This window comes from Miscanthus floridulus, chromosome 18 (genome assembly GCF_019320115.1).
Source record: "Miscanthus floridulus cultivar M001 chromosome 18, ASM1932011v1, whole genome shotgun sequence".
Classification (NCBI taxonomy): Eukaryota; Viridiplantae; Streptophyta; class Magnoliopsida; order Poales; family Poaceae; genus Miscanthus; species Miscanthus floridulus.
The window spans coordinates 134,910,528-134,920,029 of NC_089597.1; the positions used below are offsets into that span (position 1 = coordinate 134,910,528).

At 50.8% G+C, this 9,502-nt stretch overlaps 1 pseudogene; it reads left to right on the forward strand.

Moving 5' to 3' along the window:
• Positions 1-241: 241 nt before the first annotated feature.
• LOC136523138 (uncharacterized) lies at positions 242-1,707 on the forward strand (annotated as a pseudogene).
• Positions 1,708-9,502: the final 7,795 nt, after the last annotated feature.

Genomic DNA, 9,502 nt, shown 5'->3' on the forward strand with positions numbered 1-9,502 from the left:
CCGGTCTTGACGAGCAGCGTGCAGTCCCGGAGGCTGAGGTCGAGCCTCCTGGACAGCGCGTCGACGGCGCTCTCCCATCCGCCCGCGGGCCACTGTGGAAGCAGTCGGCTGCCGCAGGCGCGGGGCCACCACCGCCGGGCACGTGGGGCGAGCGCTGGGCTGCCTCCGTCGGGCGCAGGGCTGCCTCCGTCGGGCCGCTGGAGCGCGGAGGCGACCGGGATCCAAGCGCAGGTTCCCAATTAGTAGTATATAAACATCCATTCGCCAGCAGCGTGCTGCACGCCTGCCCACCCACACCTCGCCGCGGCACTAGTTCCCATCGTCGCCGTCGAACCGGCAGGAGCTAGCGGTCCTTGGTGCCCCCCCTGCACGCAGACCATGGCCAGCCTCGTGTCGCGGCCGCGCCACAGCATCCAGATGTACTGGGCGCGGAGGAGTTTACCAGCGCCTGGGCTCACCGTCGCGGCGCCTCAAGGTGGCCCGCCTGGGCGGCGGCAGGTCGCGGGCTCCTCTGCCGCCGCCGCGTCGTCGTCGTGGAAGGGCATCCGGTTGGCGCGGCGCGCCGCGGCGTTGCTGGCGGCGCCGGCGCTCCTGCTCGCGAGGCTCCGGGACGCGTACGTCGACGCGATGGTGGCGCTGGGCGGGTCCGGCGTGCAGCCCTGCGCCGCGCTGGCCAGGTCTCGCAGCGGCGCCGAGGCCGGGCTGTGGGACAAGCGGGTGCCGCGGGCGCTCCGGGAGCTGCTTGCGAGGCTGCAGATCGGGCACCCCGAGGCCAAGAGCCGGGCCGTGGACGGGCTGCTGGACGCGCTGCGCAGGGACGAGCGGAGCGTGCTGGCGGTGCTCGGCCGCGCCAACGTCGCCGCGATGGTGCAGCTGCTCACGGCGTCGGCGCCTGTGGTCCGGGAGAAGGCCTCCACGGTGCGTGCGCCGGGGAGTGGCGCAGGGGCGCCCGTGGCCTGCCTCGGCAGTGCCTGGAGACAGGGGTCGCCGGAGCTTCCGGCAGCGGCGCAAGCGGCGGCGCCATGGGCGGCGGGTGGCGCCGCGGTCCAGCAGTCCGACCATGACGCGGACGACTCCTTCGTCCACCAACGCCCGCCGCACCTCCGGCACCGCCGAGAGGTTCCTGAGCGCGCAGGCCGCGGCGGTCTGGGAGACGGAGTCCCCCGTCTGGCAGATCTCCACGAGCGCGCCGGCGCTACCGTGTCCGATGACCGCGCGGACAGGCGCTGCAGCGTGAGCGCGGCCTTCTCGCGCGCCACGAGGCTGCCGAACTCCGCCAGCATGACGAGCGGCGGCAGGACGCCCTCCGCCTCGTCCCGCTCCGCCCCTGGGAGCCGGTGGCGGACGTCCAGGTTGTTGATGACGGCCTGGTAGCAGGTGATGGTCTAGAAGCAGCGGAGCTCCTGGGAGAAGTCCGGGAGACCGATGGTGTGGTGCAGGATGCGGTTGGTGCCGTAGTCGTTGGAGAAGTCTAGAGGGGCTGCCTACAATTTTACTCAATGCCCTACACCCTCACGTGACGAGCAGATGCTTATTGATCAAACTTGGATGCCACATGGACAGCCACGTCGGTTAAAAAACTGGAACAAAGCAGTATGGGCCAAGAATGCGCCACTGACAAAGATGATGGACCCAAAAACCCACTTTCAAAGTTGATGGACCTAAGTGAAACTTCGGTATAAGTTGATGGACCACTGTTGCATTTAACTCATTATTATTCATAACAGCTTTTCCGTTCTTTAGTTAAATCGATCGATCGAGCTTACATGCATGCATCATATACCTACATGGTTAATCGATCGATCGCTCATGGAGATTTGTACAGTTTATTTGCAGGGCTGCAACCGAACCATGCATGGAGGATTAACTAGCAAACGAACGATATCTATCTAGATTAAGACACAAGCACGCCGCCGTCGGCGATCGACCGGCTGGATCGGAGCCCTAGCTGCTCCTACTCCTCCTCCTTCTCCTTGTGCTCCTCCTCCTGTTGCTGCTGCGGCTGCTGGTCCGGTGGCGGTTCGTTCAGATCGAAGGGCATGACGACGTGCTGCGCCGGCCCGTCCTGGTGCTGCCTGGAGAGCCAGTAGCAGCCAAGCCTGCCGCTGTGGCTGGCGCGGTGGCCGCCGAGCGCCTGGCGGGTCTCGAACTGGGCCCCGCAGCGCTCGCACGGGTAGCGCAGCTCCCTCCCGTCGGCGGTCACGGCAACCACCGGCGGCTCGGCCGGCGGCGCCATGCCGCGCCAGGCGCGCTCCGGGTGGCTGCGGTGGTGCCCGTAGTCCCGTACACGGCCTTGCGGCAGTCGAAGCGTCGGTCGCAGACAGGGCAGGGGTGAGGCCCGTCCCCGGACTCGTTCTTGCTGCGGTTGCGGGACGCCGCCTTCTTCTTGCGGTGCTGCACCGCCGCCTGGACGGCGTCCGCCTTGTGCGACGACATGCACTGCCTGAAACAGTATATATGCCGAGTGTCTAGTGGTTCGCTGAGTGCATTCCTTCGGGCACTCGATAAATAGTATCTTTACCGAGTGTTTATAGATAAAAACTCGGCAAAATAAATACACTCGGTAAAAAAACTTATTTGCTGAGTGTAGGAAATAAAACACTCAGCAAACAACAACGAGACACTCCGCAAAGAATAGACACTCGGCAAAAGACCGCCACGTGTGACGGCCATCAACCCAAGTGCCGGCCGTTAGAATTTTGCCTAGTGTCGGTTAGTAACACTCTGCAAAATCTTTGCTGAGTGTTTTTATCTGACACTCGGCAAGTATGTTCATTTGTCGAGTGTTTTAATTTGACACTCGACAAATTAAAAAGTTTTTTTTCCTCCTGTGACCTTGGAACTTTTTCTAAGCTCCACATACAACATGTCGTACTTCATGTTAAGATTTGGTATATTTCTGGATACGTTTGCTATATTTAATTAATTTATTATGTTTAAAGGAATTTTTTTGTATGAGTTAAATTTGAACCGCAAGTGATTCAAATAATATAATAAAATGAGTAGAAAAATGATATTCATGTTAATGAGTCCCGTGTGAGGCCTTATCCGGGAAATGAAAGGAAGTTTTGAACATCTTGTTCACGAAACCCGACCACGAACGTGTGGCCGAATGGTTTTTAAATTCTTAAAAAAACAAACGAAGTCTGAAAATTATGAGATTTGTCAAGATCTCGTGATATCATACGTGGAGGCCGTGGTAAAAAAATGAGAAGGTTTCGGACAATCTGTCACGTACGATGTTTATAAACCGAAGTATCTCAGAAGAAGAATCGTAGCGTTGAAAATGATTCGGTAAGATTTGGAGTCAAAGTGACGGTCGAATTGGGGTTTGACATTAAAACTTTTTGTATAGACAATAGAGAACATAGATTGATTCATGTGTAATTTTGGTAAATTTTTGGATCCGTTTGATTATTTTAATTTATTAAGTGCATGAAATAATAAGTTTTTTTTCACTTCTGGCCTTGAAATTTTTCTACTCTCTACATACAACATGTGGTACTCCGTGTTAAGATTTAGTATATTTCTAGATCCGTTTGCTATATTTATTTAATTTATTGCTTTTCAAGGAATTTGGTGTTTGCCGAGTGTCAGACCTGGGACACTCGGCAAACAGCTTCACAGACCCCACATGCGCAGTAGTTTAGGATTTGGAAATGGGAAAAAATAAAACATGTTTGCCGAGTGCCCGGGATCTAGCACTCGGCAAACCTGTCAGAAGTGGGACACTCGGCAAACAGCCTTACGGGCCCCACACACGCGCAGTCGTTTATGTTTTGAAAATGAAAAAAAACGGGGGTTTGTCGAGTGCTAGATCGCGGGCACTCGGCAAACCTCTCTCGTAACCACCCCAAGTCCCGCACCTGGCAGCACACACACGCACACACTCAAACACTTCGCCTGCCCAAACCAGACCACACCGTCGGTCCCACCGCCGGTCCCGCGCCCTCCCACACCAGCCCCGCCGTTGCTCCCGCGCCCCGCGCCCGGCCCCAGGCGCCCGCCCCCGCGCGCCGACGACATAGCCTACCGGCGCCCCACGCCTGGCCCTCGGCGTCCCGCACCCGGCGCCCGCCCCCACGCGCCAACGATGCAGGCTCCCGGCGCCCCGCGCCCGGCCCCCGGCGCCCGCCCCGGCGCACCGACGACGCAGGCTCCCGGCACCCCGCGCCCGTCCCCCGGCGTCCCGCACCCGGCGCCCGGCCACCGCGCAACGACGACGCAGGCTCCGACGCCCGGCCTCCCGTGCCGCCCTTGGCCCCTGCGCGCCGCACGGGCGAGCTCAACCCCGCCTGCCACAAGTCGCGCAGGTGATCTCCTCCCCTGCCTCCGCCTGGTGAAGCTGTTTGATCTTGCATGATCTGTTCTTAGTAATTTTGCCTGCTAGATGTCATTCTGAAGTAGTAGATGCAATAAGAGAATACAGGGAATTCATTAGAAACTTCCTAACTCCTATTCAGACTGAGGCTAGTTCAAGACAATTTCAATTAGATGGAATTTGTTGGAATCAGTAGATACCTCTATGTAAATTCAATAAAGCTTGGATTCAGTCGACAACCGTAGCACCTGTGCCAACGCTATGCTGTTCTGCTATGGGGTTGGGTACATTCTGCAAACACTGTTACATCATTATTATTGGTTATGATTGTCCAGAGTTGTTGTGGACGACTGGACATGTATATGCCAGTATATATGCATGATCTTGCTGGTATGATGGTGTTGCCAATTTGTCCTTTCCTACGGATTTTTGTTTACCACGTTCTCTGTCATTCAGGTTAATGTCATTTTTACTATCTGAAATGATTTCTCTTGCGACGCCTTATTGTTTTAGATGACTTATATTATGTATATTAATATTAATAGCTTTGCTGTGGCAAGCATTGGATGTATCCTGTCTCTTGAGCTAGTATTACCCATATAGTAGTACCAGACTATTAGGTGTGCATCTGAGCTTGCCCTGGGCATAATGTTACAAGTCGGGGATCTGTGATCTTTTGGTGATGCCATTATCACTTGAAACTACCAACTTTGTAGAGTTGCGGAGGCCATGGAACTGGGTTACTGGCTCCCTGGCCTTGCAGCCATATTTTGTTTTTTTGTTTTTTTTTTTGGCGAAATCCATTTGAAGTACAGGATAATTGACTTTAGCACTTCTGCTTGCCTTGCTCTGGAGCACCGGAAAACAATGGAATGTAGATCAGCAACGTTGCTGCAAAGCGCTACTATATTTACTATCCAGATGACCTTGTCACTATATCAAGTTATTCTGAAACCTTGGACAAGTTGTTTTAGCATTATTTCTTCTGACTCTGTATGTGGTTGTCGGCCATCGTGCCGTTGGTTTGTTGCCGATTTTGGTTACCTCACCGTATAGGAGAGGTGCTGCCGAAATTTACAATTGGCACTATTATATTCGTTTGTTGCAGGAGAGGCTATTGCAAGGATCATTCCCCACTCATCACTTTGCAGGACAGCAAGGTGAGGCATCCTACACCCCTGTTTCCATATCATGTTCGTATATCACGTAACCTAGCTAGGCGTCTCCCATTCGAAAAAGATACGGTTGGAAATATACAGATCTTTGCATATCTATAACCGTATCAGTTTTGAATTGTTCACGTTTTTTGAACAGCCCGAGGATGTGTAGATGGGGTTAGTTTCCATGCTCTACTCGGATCCGAGACAAAGTTTCAACAGCATCTCCCTGTTATTCTCCGGATACACAATCTCCCTGCCAGGACGTGTATTTGGAGAACAGCGGGAAGGTGCTGCCGAAATTCTATCTCGAATAGGAGTAGAGCATGGAAACTAACCCTATCTACACATCCTCGGGTGGGATTATGGCCTATCTTCACCTATTAGACAGTATAGGAACCTGTAGATGCAATTGATTTATATATTACTTGCTGATATGTTAGAGGATGAATGACCGTGAGTGGATGTACATGGGCCGCTCTAGTCAGGGTTCGTTGACCGATGAATGGATTGAAAAGACCGATGCTTTCTTGGAACTAGCATTTGCAAGGGTTAAAGGAGCGCGTGCCACTTGGTGTCCCTGCAGCATTTGTGCAAACACGCGTCGACAAACAAAGGTGGTCATGGGTAAACATCTTTGCAATAATGAATTTACGGCGGACTATACTCGGTGGATCTACCATGGTGAATCCGATCGTGTGAGAGACGAGGTCGTGAGACAATGCATCGAGGATTATGATGTTGATGCCGGGGTAGGAGACATGTTAAATGACTATCATGAAGCACACTTTGATGAATGATGTAGGGAGGAGGAGCCAGAGCGAACCACAAAGGCGTATTATGATATGTTGTCTGCGGCACAGCAACCCCTTCACGGGCATGCCAAGGTTTCTCAACTGGATGCCATTGCACACCTAATGGCCGTAAAGTCCCAATTTAGCTTGAGTCAAGAAGCCTTCGATGTTATGCTGACAGTTGTTGGTAGCCTGCTCTCGGATGGGCACATCCTGCCAAAGAGCATGTATGAGGTACAGAAACTCCTTCGTGCACTTAAGATGCCATATGAGCAGATACATGCTTGTCCGAAGGGATGCATCTTATTTAGGAAAGAACATGCGGAAGCAAAGTACTGTGTGAAGTGTAAATCATCTAGGTTTTTGGAGATAGACTCTGGTGATGGTCAGAAGAGGCAGCTCGCCGTCCCCGTGAAGATCCTACGGTACCTTCCTTTTATACCGAGGATCCAATGGCTTTATATGACTGAGGAATCCACAAAATAGATGACATGGCACAAATATGGACGTCGATACAATCCTGAGAAGCTGGTGCATCCATCCGATGGTGAAGCATGGACAAGGTTTGATATGATTCATCATGAGAAAGCTCTAGAGGCCCGTAATGTACGTGTTGCGCTGGCAACAGATGGGTTCAATTCTTATGGAATGGCAACTGCCTCATACACTTGTTGGCCCATGTTCGTTATCCCTCTCATTCTCCCCCCTGGCGTCCTCTTTCAACGACATAACATATTCTTGTCGTTGATAATTCCTGAACAACCAGGGAATAATATGAGTGTGTACATGGAGCCTCTGATTGATGATTTGGCCTATTCTTGGAAGTAAGGGGTATGGACATACGACCGAGCTACAAAGACAAACTTCAAAATGTATGTTTGGTACCAGTACTCCCTGCATGACTTTTCGGCATATGGGATATTCTGCGGCTGGTGTGTTCACGGGAAGTTCTCATGCCCAGTATGCAAGGCGTCTCTGATGTTCATTTGGTTGATGAAGGGTGGTAAGTATTCTTCGTTCGATAAACATCGACAATTCCTCCCTCTTGACCATCCATTCAGATGAGACATCAAGAACTTTACGAAAGATGTAGTAGTTGAAGGCCCTGCACCCTAGATGATGATTTTTTGCCGCAGTTCGTGCTCAGTTAGACGCTCTCGATGTCAATGACCAAGGATATCATTTTTTGGGATATGGTGAGGAACATGCATGGACTCACAAGTCATGCTTGTGAAACCTCCCCTATTTTGATGACCTACTTCCACATAACATTGATGTAATGCACACTGAAAAGAATATCGCCGAGGCAATTTTTGTACAATCATGGACATTCCTAATAAGACAAAGGATAATGTTAAGGCTAGAGTGGATCAGGCATGGTTATGCAATAGACTAAAGCTAGACATGGCGTCTCCCAGAGGCGAGAAGTCATGGAGAAAGCCTAAGGCCAATTTCGTTCTGACAAGGGCCCATAGGAGGGAAGAACTAGAATGGCTCCAAACGTTAAAGTTCCCTGATGGGTATGCAGCGAATCTGAAGAGGGGAGTGAACTTAGCTACTTTGTGAATCAATGGGCTCAAGAGTCATGACTACCACATATGGCTTGAGCGGCTACTGCCGGTGATGGTTCGAGGCTATGTCCCTGAGCATGTCTAGATAGTGCTGGCGGAGTTGAGCAATTTCTTCCACCAGCTTTGTGCTAAGGAGTTATCTCATACCGTGGTTGCAGACATGGAAAGAATGGCGCCTGTGTTGCTCTGCAAGTTGGAGAAGATCTTTCCACCTGGCTTCCTCAATCCAATGCAGCATTTGATTTTGCACCTCCCGTATGAGGCACGAATGGGGGGGGGGGGGCTGTGCAGGGCCGTTGGTGCTATTCAATTAAGAGATTTCAAAAGGTTCTTAGAACTAAATGTAAAAATAAATGCAAAATTGAAGCATCCATAGAAGAGGCATACATTCTAGAGGAGGTGTCAAACTTCACAACAAAATACTATGCTGACAACCTTCCTAGCATGCATAATCCACCCCCTCGTTACAATGCCGGTGAAGATGAATCGAACCTTAGCACTTTTGAGGGCAACTAGGAAGTGCAAGTGGTGCGACTAACAAGACCTTGAAACATGAAGAGTGGCTCACTATTATGCTATATGTGTTGACCAACCTATCTGAAGTGGAGCCGTACATACTATAAGTTCTCAACAAACTTTTTCTCAAGTAGTCACAATTCTGTGTCCAACTCCCTTGTTTCTCGTTGGTATAGGGAATTTCATGAATGATTCTAGCGTGAATCAAGGGAACCTACCCCTCAGGAAACTTCGACCCTTCTTAGAGAGGGTGCATGAAATGGAATGCCTGATTTCATTTCTTGGTTCAAACAGAAGGTACTGTCCAATTTGGCTCATACTTAGTTTGACATTACAAGTTGCTTGTACGTGCGACTAATATAACGACTACCCTGCTTGAACTTGTAGGGACAAACCGATGTGTCTATGAGTTCCGAGTTGAGATAGGTTGCCGATGGTTGTGCCTATAGGGTTAGGTCATTTACCGGTTATGACGTGAATGGATATCACTTTCACATAAGAAGCCACGAGCAGAGTCGGCCCAATCGAAGAACCACAAATACTGGAGTTTTTATGCAAGGCTTAGATGGGGTTGAGTATTACGGAAGAATTGAAGAAATATATGAACTCATGTTTCATGGTTGCAAACCTCTTAATCCCGTTATTTCAAATGCCATTGGTTTGATCCTGAAGTAGTGAGGCGGACCCCTAATCTTGGGCTAGTTGAAATTCGACAATCATCCGTCTTACTAGGAGATGATGTCTATATTGTGGCTCAACAGGCCACGCAAGTTTATTATCTCTCATACCCATGCCAAACTGTAGACCGTCTTAAGGGTTGGGATGTTGTGTACAAGGTATCACCACACGGTAAACTACGTGTCCCTAACAATCAAGATTACAACATAGACCCCAACACATATGACGGAGAGTTCTTTCAAGAAGATGGGCTCTAAGGGAGTTTTGAGATAGACTTAACCAAAGCTCAGGGTATGGAAGTAGACAATGAAAGTGGTGCTGATGAGGACGTCATAGACGAGGTTCAGAATGTGAAGGACTTAGAATTACTTCAGCGATTACATCTAAGCAATGATGGTGATGACGACATTCCTCCTTCGAAGCACGGGGATGATTATATCGACATGCATGATAGTGATGATGAGA